This window comes from Haematobia irritans, chromosome 4 (assembly GCF_050003625.1).
Source record: "Haematobia irritans isolate KBUSLIRL chromosome 4, ASM5000362v1, whole genome shotgun sequence".
In the NCBI taxonomy this organism is placed as follows: Eukaryota; Metazoa; Arthropoda; class Insecta; order Diptera; family Muscidae; genus Haematobia; species Haematobia irritans.
The window spans coordinates 210,189,147-210,199,630 of NC_134400.1; positions in this window are offsets into that span (position 1 = coordinate 210,189,147).

Here is a 10,484-nt window from a genome sequence, read left to right on the forward strand (position 1 = left end):
GTAGTTTAGAGTACCGCCACTGAAATCTTCGGAGATATTCACCGACAGTACTGAGACTTTCGTCATTGCCGTTCTACTACCGAGATATTCGGGCCTATATTTTCAACAACGGAACCTGCGAGTAAATGGCTCCATCACTCAAATCTTTGGGCTTAAAATACCTTCACTGGGATCTTCGGGTCTCAATTGGTTCCACAGAAATCGTCCGGCTTATATTTCACCCACTGAAGCCTTCTGACCCAGAGATCCTCTACTACTGAGGCCTTCTGGCCTACATTTCCAACAATGATATCTGTGGATAAATAACTCACTAAGATCTTTGGGTTTACAGTACTCCTCCTAATATCTTCGGGACTTTATTTCACTTAAAGAGGCCGGTAAGTAATTTGTCAATATTGTCTTGTGGCATAAAGTACCCACCATGAAAATTCTCCGGACTCAAGATACAACACTGAGTTCTTCGGAAGTACATCCCTTAACAATTAAAAACTACTATCCCAGCACCGAGAATTTCGGATGTGCAATTCAACCTTAAAATAAATCACGAAGTTGATTGTATTTCGGTCATCGTTCTACTGAGAACTTCGATGTACAGTTCCAACACTCAGATCATCGGGCCTACAGTATCAATACTGAGACATGCGGGCAAATAACTCCATCACTGAGATCTTTGGACTTTTAGTACCCTCCCAGATATTTTCGGGTCTAAAATTATACCACGGAGATTTTCGGTTTTACAGTTCACCTACTGGGATACTCTGACATAGAGGGACACCAGTGAGATGTACTGCAATTGGTTCATCAATAAAAGCTTTTGGCTTAAAGTTCCCGCATTGAGATTTTTCTGTCCACATTTACACCACTGAAACTTTCGGGCCTACAGTTTCACCACTGGGATCTTTGGGCCTGATGTTCCACCCCTGAAATCTTTGGACTAACAGTCCCACTGCTGAGATCTTTGGACCTAAAAATCCAAGCTGATAATTGCCAACAAAATAATTTGCTTGAGTTGTATTTAGTTCATTCTTAACTTGAGTTAATATCATAAACAAAACCAACTCAACGGTACCACTGAACCCGAGACTACTACCTTTGGACATAGAGTTCCTCCATTGAGACCTGTGGTCAAATATTTCATATCTAAGATCTTGAGGCCTACAGTTCCCCCGTAGAGACCTTTGTGTGTGTAGATCGATCATTTTGTGTGTGTAGATCGATCATTGCACCCACAGATTCCCAACTGAGAGTTTCGGGTCTAATGTTCTGCCACTAAGCCACTGCCGATACCAAAATTGTTGTCAATTTAATTCATCGCCGACGCAGCTGTTCGTAATCAGTTCCACTTACTACTGAATAGTGATCGCAGAAGAAAATTCGGTGCCTGTATAAAACAAAAAAAAAAAAACAAGCATTATGAGAATCCATATCTGTTGGTTCTCCGCCACTACAATTTAGACAACCTTTGCGCTCCATATAATTCTCGATATTTATTTTTTCGAGTCCTTATTAATTTATGAATAGTTATTAAATTTTCACTGAAAGCCACTGTCCAGAGCAGATTGTTGTTATCACAACATTTCGCACAATAACCAAAGAAAGGAGGAAATAGTTTGCATTCATTTTTGCCATTGCTTTCACATTTTCATTCACATTCTGTTAACAGATGTCGACGATACGAGCTAAAATCCGACAAACATCTGAAAGTACTCCAGTGTCAGGATAAATGGTACATTTTATTCGCTTTCCATTTTCCATTAATTCCTCTTCTTTTTGTTTATTCCACAAGCCAGAAGTCAGTCTTTTGGCGGTGTAAGCAACGGGAATCGCGTGGTCTTACATTTCACTCCAATGTCCCTCAATGTCCACAGTTTGTGTAAGGAAAATAATGGGATATTTATTTGCAAACAAAATCGTTTGCATAATGTCAAAATATATGTGGAAGGAGGGAGGGTGTGTTTCAAAATACAACAACAACAAATCACAAAAGTCATGAATAACACCAAAATTATTTAGTGAATATCTAACCAAGAGAATGAGAATGAAAACTCTTTAATAATATCAAACAGCAAGGCATAGTAAATGCCATTGACTTGACGGACATCAAGTTGACAACCCCCATCTACTGAATAAAGACAATCTCATTTGAAGAAAATCTGTCCAACAGACAGGCAATGACTTGGTAATGGACATTAATTAAAGATGTTCAGCAATAGGGACAAAACATTTCACAAAGTAACAGGTTTCATCAAGCATTGCCGAAATGCTCAACAGTAAGTAGAAATGGAAATAATGACAATGGCTAGACGACAGAGAGGGAGAGAGAGAGTTAATTACTCTATTTTCTGGGATAAATGTGATAAAGAAATTGTTTAAATATTCATCTTTAGAACTCTTAAAATAAAAAAATAAAAAAACAGAAAATAAATAACATAAACTAAATTAATTTGCTTCTCATTAACTCTTTATCTAAACTCTACTCTGTCGCTGGCCTTAATGTCGTATAAGTGTTATTAATTCCAATGGACTCTAGTGCGTATATGTAATACAACACTATTGGTTACTTGAATTGAGTATACGCACTATGGTGTTACATATACTTACGAGAAACTTAATTTATTCGCTTGATTTTAAGCCAGAATCGTGATATAGATAAAGATCCTCCGCTCCAAAAACAGAACACCATGGCAGACAACAGATATACAGCTACTGTCCAATTTTATTAAAAAAAAAAAAAAAAACAAGTATGTACGGCCGTAAGTTCGGCCAGGCCGAAGCTTATGTACCCTCCACCATGGATTGCGTAGAAACTTCTTCTAAACACTGCCATCCACAATCGAATTACTTAAGTTGCGGTAACGCTTGCCGATGGCAAGGTATCTTAAAATTTCCTAACACTGTCTTCTAAATTGTATGTAAGTCCATACGTGGTTATATTTAATCAAAAACAAGTAAGGAAAGTCTAAAGTCGGGCGGGGCCGACTATATTATACCCTGCACCACTTTGTAGATCTAAATTTTCGATACCATATCACATCCGTCAAATGAGTTGGGGCTATATTAAAGGTTTGTCCCAAATACATACATTTAACTATCACTCGAATTGGACAGAATTTGATAGACTTTTACAAAATCTATAGACTCAAAATTTAAGTTGGCTAATGCACTAGGGTGGAACAAAATCTTAGTAAAAAATAATACCCTGTTCCACAGTGTGGCAGGGTATAAAAATATGAGAAACATTTAAATCTGATGCAATTTTAAGGAAACTTGGCAAAAGCTTATTTATGATTTATCGCTCGATATATATGTATTAGAAGTTTAGGAAAATTACAGTAATTTTTACAACTTTTCGGCTAAGCAGTGGCGATTTAACAAGAAACATGTTATTTTGACCATTTTTGTCGAAATCAGAAAAACATATATATGGGAGCTATATCTAAATCTGAACCGATTTCAATCAAATTTGGCACACATGACTGTACTACCAATTGTACTCCTTGTGCAAAATTTCACGCTAATCGGGATAAAACTCTGGCTTCTGGGTCCATATAAGTGCATATCGGGCGAAAGATATATATGGGAGCTATAACCAAATTTGGCACGCATAGCTACAATGCTAAATCTACTCCCTGTGCAAAATTTCAACCAAATTGGACCAAAACTCTGGCTTTTAGGACCATATTAGTCCATATAGGGCGAAAGATATATATCCATATTAGTCCATATAGGGCGAAAGATATATATGGAAGCTATATCTAAATCTGAACCGATTTCTTCCAAAATCAATAGGGTTCTATTCTGACCCAAATTAGGAACATGTGCTAAATTTGAAGGCGATTGGACTTAAATTGCGACCTAGACTTTGATCACAAAAATGTGTTCACAGACAGACGGACGGATGGACGGACGGACGGACAGACGGACATGGTTATATCGACTCAGGGACCCACCCTGAGCATTATTGCTAAAGACACCATGAGTCTATCTCGTCTCCTTCTGGGTGTCACAAACATATGCACTATCTTATAATACCCTGTTCCACAGTGTGGCGCAGGGTATAAAAAAAGATAGATCTAATACGTATATAATTCAGTTTGACAAAATTTTCTAAAGACATAAAATATTGACAAAATTTTCTATAGAAATACGATATTAACTAAATTTTCTATAGAAATAAAATTTTCACTAAATTTTCTATAGAAAGAAAATTTTAACAAAATTTTCTACAAAAATAAAATTTTAACAAACTTTTCTATACAAATGAAATTTTAACAAAATTTTCTATAAAAATATAATTTTGACAATGATTAAATTTGATTATGAACCGAATAAAATTTTAACAAAATTTTCGATAGAAATAAAATTTTAACAAAATTTTCGACAGAAATAAAATTTTGACAAAATTTTCTATTGAAATAAAATTTTGACAAAATTTTCTATAGAAATACAATTTTAACAAAATTTTCTATAGAAATAAAATTTTCACAAAATTTTCTGACCAAATAAAATTTTGGCAATGATGAAAATTTGATTATGAACCGAAAAAAATTTTAACAAAATTTTCGATAGAAATAAAATTTTTACAAAATTTTCTATAGAAATAAAATTTTGACAAAATTTTCTATTGAAATAAAATTTTGACAAAATTTTCTATAGAAATACAATTTTAACAAAATTTTCTATAGAAATAAAATTTTCACAAAATTTTCAATAGAAAGAAAATTTTAACAAAATTTTCTATCGAAATAAAATTTTGACAAAATTTTCTATAAAAATAAAATTTTGACAATGACGAAAATTTGATTATGAACCGAATAAAATTTTAACAAAATTTTCTATAGAAATAAAATTTTGACAAAATTTTCTGTAGAAATAAAATTTTGACAAAATTGTCTATAAAAATAAAATTTTGGTAGATTATTTTTATGATTATGAACCGATATGGACCAATTTTTGTGTGATTGGGGATCAGCTATATATAACTATAGACCAATATGGACCAATTATGGCATGGTTATAAGCGGCCTTATACTAACACCACGTTGCAAATTTCAACCGTATCCGATGAATTTTGCTCCTCCAAGAGGCTCCGGAGATCAAATCTGGGGAACGGTTTGTATGGGGGGCTATATATAATTATGGACCGATATGGACCCATTCTTGCGTGTTTGTTAGAGACCACATTCTAACACCATGTTCCAAATTTCAACCGGATCGGATGAACTTAGCTCTTCCAAGAGGCCCCCATAGAAATCTGGGGATCGATTTCTATGGGGGCTATAAATAATTATGGACCGATATGGACCAATTCTTGCATGGTTGTTAGATACCATATACTTACACCACGTACCAAATTTCAATCGGATCGGATGACTTTTGCTCCTCTAAGAGGCTCCGGATGTCAAATCTGGGGATCGGTTTATATGGAGGCTATATATAATTATGGGCTGATGTGGACCAATTTTTGCATGGTTATTAGAGAACATATACCAACACCATGTACCAAATTTCAGCCGGATCGGATGAAATTTGGTTCTCTTAGAGGCTCCGCAAGCCAAATCGGGAAATCGGTTTATATGGTGGCTATATGTAATTATGGACCGATATGGACCAATTTTTGCATGACAAAATGGTTGTTAGAGACCATATACTAACACCATGTACCAAATTTCAGCCTGATCGGATGAAATTTGCTTCTTTTAGAGCAACCGCAATCCAAATTTGGGGTCCGTTTATATGGGGGCTATATGTAAAAATGGACCGATATGGCCCATTTGCAATACCATCGGACCTACATCAATAACAACTACTTGTGCCAAGTTTCAAGTCGATAGCTTGTTTCGTTCGAAAGTTAGCGTGATTTCAACAGACGGACGGACGGACGGACATGCTTAGATCGACTCAGAATTTCACCACGACCCAGAATATATATACTTTATGTGTTACAAACGGAATGACAATGTTAATAAACCCCCATCCTTTGGTGGAGGGTATAAAAAAAGAAATCAACAGTATGATAAACGAATAATTCCCGAACGAATTACTGCTTCACATTATCCCCAAGGATATTTGGCAAACAAAAACTTACTCACTCAAACGGACAGACAGACGAGGATATACGTATGCACACTGAAACTGATTATATTTTTCTTCCTCTTTTGTCTTTCGGCCATATAGAAGAGCGAACGAGAATCTCATCATCATCATCATCATCATACGGCTATACAATATCCTGAACCCAAATACACATTTCTGGACACAGATCTGCTGGTATACTATGACATGGGGGAAAACATGAATCTCGGCATGTCTAAAGATGCCAAGGATATTTATCATTGTTTCATTTCTTTCCATTTTAAAAATGACAAAATGAATATGCATGAACATTATTACATAACAAATTCAACGACATTTTCAACAAAAGAGCAAAAAAAAAAAACCAACAGTAGAGTCCATGAAATACAAAAGAGTGGGTAATGATATTATATTAATTTGCCCCACATATTTGAGAAGGATATGGGCCATGTGATCCGAAATTGTTTCGGTGATGAATTTTTTTGAAAATTTTCCTACGTTTAAGCAATTTCCGATTTCCATTAGACAGCGTGATTGATTTGTAAAGTAAAGTGCTATATATTTTTATTTCATTATTCCAAAGCAAAAAATTTGGAAATAGTATAAAAATTTAGAATCAGTTTAGAGTTTATCGAATTGGCTGATTTTTGGCACGAATTATGGCCTCCAAACTGTCGACAAAGCCATCACGCTCTGCACGAAATTGGCTTTGCAAAATCTTAGTTCGTTCTCAGCGAATTGTCTATAGATGATCGACACTTTGATATTTTTATACCCTCCATCATAGGATGGGGGTATATTAACTTTGTCATTCCGTTTGTAACACATCGAAATATTGCTCTAAGACCCCATAAAGCATACATATTCTGGGTCGTGGTGAAATTCTGAGTCGATCTAAGCATGTCCGTCCGTCCGTCCGTCCGTCTGTTGAAATCACGCTAACTTCCGAACGAAACAAGCTATCGACTTGAAACTTGGCACAAGTAGTTGTTATCGATGTAAGTCGGATGGTATTGAAAATGGGCCATATCGGTCCACTTTTACGTATAGCCCCCATATAAAGGGACCCTCAGATTTGGCTTGTGGAGCCTCTAACAGAAGCATATTTAATCCGATGTAGCTGAAATTTGGTATATGGTGTTGGTATCTGGTCTCTAACAACCATGCAAAAATTGGTCCACATCGGTCCATAATTATATATAGCTCCCATATAAACCGATCCCCAGATTTGGCTTGCGGAGCCTAAAAGAAAAGCAAATTTCATCCGATCCGCCTGAAATTTGGTACATGATATTGGTATATGGTCTCTAACAACCATGCAAAAATTGGTTCACATCGGTTCATAATTATATATAGCCCCCATATAAACCGATCCCCAGATTTAGCTTGTGGAGCATCTAAGAGAAGCATATTTCATCCGATCCGGCTGAAATTTGGTACATGATGTTGGTATATGGTCTCTAACAACCATGCAAAAATTGGTTCACATCGGTTCATAATTATATATAGCCCCCATATAAACCGATCCCCAGATTTAGCTTGTGGAGCATCTAAGAGAAGCATATTTCATCCGATCCGGCTGAAATTTGGTACATGGTGTTTGTATATGGTCTCTATTAATCATGCAAAAATTGGTCCACATCGGTTCATAATTATATATAGCCCCCATATAAACCGATCCCCAGATTTGGCTTGCGAAGTCTCCAAGAGAAGCAAATTTCATCCAATTCGGTTGTAATTTGGAACATGGTGTTAGTATATGATTTTTAACAACTTGCCAGAATTGGTCCATATCAGTCCATAATTATATATAGCCCCCATATAAAACGTTCTCCAGATTTAACCTCCGGAGCCTCTTGGAGGAGCAAAATTCATCCGATCCGGTTCAAATTTGGAACGTGGTGTTAGTATATGGTCGCTAACAACCATACCAAAATTGGTCCAATCACACAAAAATTGGTCATATCGGTTCATAATCATGGTTGCCACTAGAGCCAAAAATATTCTACCAAAATTTTATTTATATAGAAAATTTTGTCAAAATTTTATTTCTAGAGAAAATTTTGTTCAAATTTTATTCGGTTCATAATCATGGTTGCCACTCGAGCCAAAAATAATCTACCAAGATTTTATTTCTATAGAAAATTTTTTTTAAATTTTATTTCTGTAGAAATTTTTGTCAAATTTTTTTTCTATAAAAAATTTTGTCAAAATTTTTATTTCAATAGAAAATTTTGTGAAAATTTTATTTCTATAGAAAATTTTGTCAAAATTTTTATTTCTATAGAAAATTTTGTGAAAATTTTATTTCTATAGAAAATTTTGTTAAAATTTTATTTCTGTAGAAAATATTGTCAAAATTTTATGTCTACTTTTTCAAACTGAATTATATACGTATTGGATCGATCTTTTTTGATTTAATATATACCACGTATGGACTTACATACAATTTAGAAGATGGTGTTAGGAGGTTTTAAGATAACTTGCCATCGGCAAGCGTTACCGCAACTTAAGTAATTCGATTGTGGATGGCAGTGTTTAGAAGAAGTTTCTAAGCAATCCATGATGGAGGGTACATAAGCTGGCCGAACTTACAGCCGTATATACTTGTTTAGTGTCAACCTTACTCTCCAAAATGTTCCAGACCTTAATGTTCAACGGATTGAGATGCGGAGATTTTGGTGGCCACTATGCGGTTAAAATTAAGCAAGAAATATGATTTTTAACCTCTTTTTGGTTGACGCGCGTAGAATGCGATAATGTTAAGTCCTATTGGAATGTCGATGGTCTGTGGCCGAATTTTAGTCTGTCCAGGACTTCAATACTGTCTTTCGGACATTTTCCGGATAATATTCATCATTTTGAACCCACGGTCGATAAATAGTACAAGCTGTAGACGGTGAGTGTATCGAAGAAAAACCATAAAATATGTTAGTGTTCGAGATCACACCAAACTGATTCAACCAATTACAAAATGGACAGAAAACCCTTTTTAGTACAAACTAAAATCTTTCTAATACCATCTCCATCAGATCCGAGTTATAAAAATCAGGATGCAGATAAATTTCGTCATCTACAAGTAGCCTAGGCAGAATTTGAATTTTACTACACCTATTATTAAAATCTCTTTATTTCATTAACAATTCTACCTCCTATTTCAAATGCGACACACCTCATTACATTGGCACTTAAGGCCCACGAAATCCAAAACCACAAATAAATCCACCAATGAGGAAGACAGACTACACCAAGAACGAAAATACCATAGCAGAACCACGTCAACAATGCTGAAATGAGCAAAGCGAACAATAACAGTTTACGCTTAAGGGCCACTAAAGCTACGACTGAATATGGTCCGACAAAAGTTCTCCCAAAACGGCACAGGAGACATCTGGAAAACAACAAAGAAGTGCGCAAACAGTGATAACATAGCCCTACAAAGCGAAAAAAAAAACGAAATAGTCGTTGACGTTCACAACTACGATTTGTTCGAATGACTACAGCTGCTAGATGGCTAAATAAAGAAACGAAGAAGAAAAAACAAAACGAACCGTCAAGCATAATGGGAATATTTAAAATTCAAGCATTTCAAATCTCCAGAAACAGAAATTGAGCATCGAGAAACAGCACCATTGTCAGCATTAAGACCATAGCCATTACAATTTAAATTTCTCTCTTCCTTAGCTTTTTCGATAGTTTTTTTTTTTTTTTTTGAGTTTTTGTTGACAGTGCTATCGGATAAGCTGACTTTTGTTGTAAATATGGGATTAATTTTTTTTTTTTTAATGGGAATTATTTTATATTTATAAGTATTTCAAAGTTTAACTGAGTAGTTTCAAAAGATAAGAGAGAAATTCCCAGCTCTTAATGGTGAGTTCGTTCTGAGAGTCTGCTACTCTAACAAGATCAAAATAGCAATATTTACTGGTTGAGAATAAAATGTTCACGGAAAAAGTTGAATGAACTGATGACTGTGACCTCTCTCAGAGACGATGATGACAATATGCTCGTAATGAATATATGAACAAAATTGAAATGAGGAGATTTAAAATGTAAAGACACGCAATTTATACGCAAGTTATACTAAGGATAAATTCCATTAAAATAAAGACATTTTAATTAAAAATTTTCAATAATTTTTATACCCTCCACCATAGGATGGGGGTATATCAACTTTGTCATTCCATGTGTAACACATCGAGATATTGCTCCAAGACCCCATAAAGTATATATAGTCTGGGTCGTGGTGAAATTCTGAGTCGATCTGAGACAACGCACAAGCACACAAGAGTGTTTTAACAATGGCTAAAATCAACGAATTAAAGTACGAGTTGCTTGACCACCTTATTCTCCTGATTTAGCTCCCAGTGACTTTTACTTGTTCCCCAATCTAAAAAAATCCTTCATGG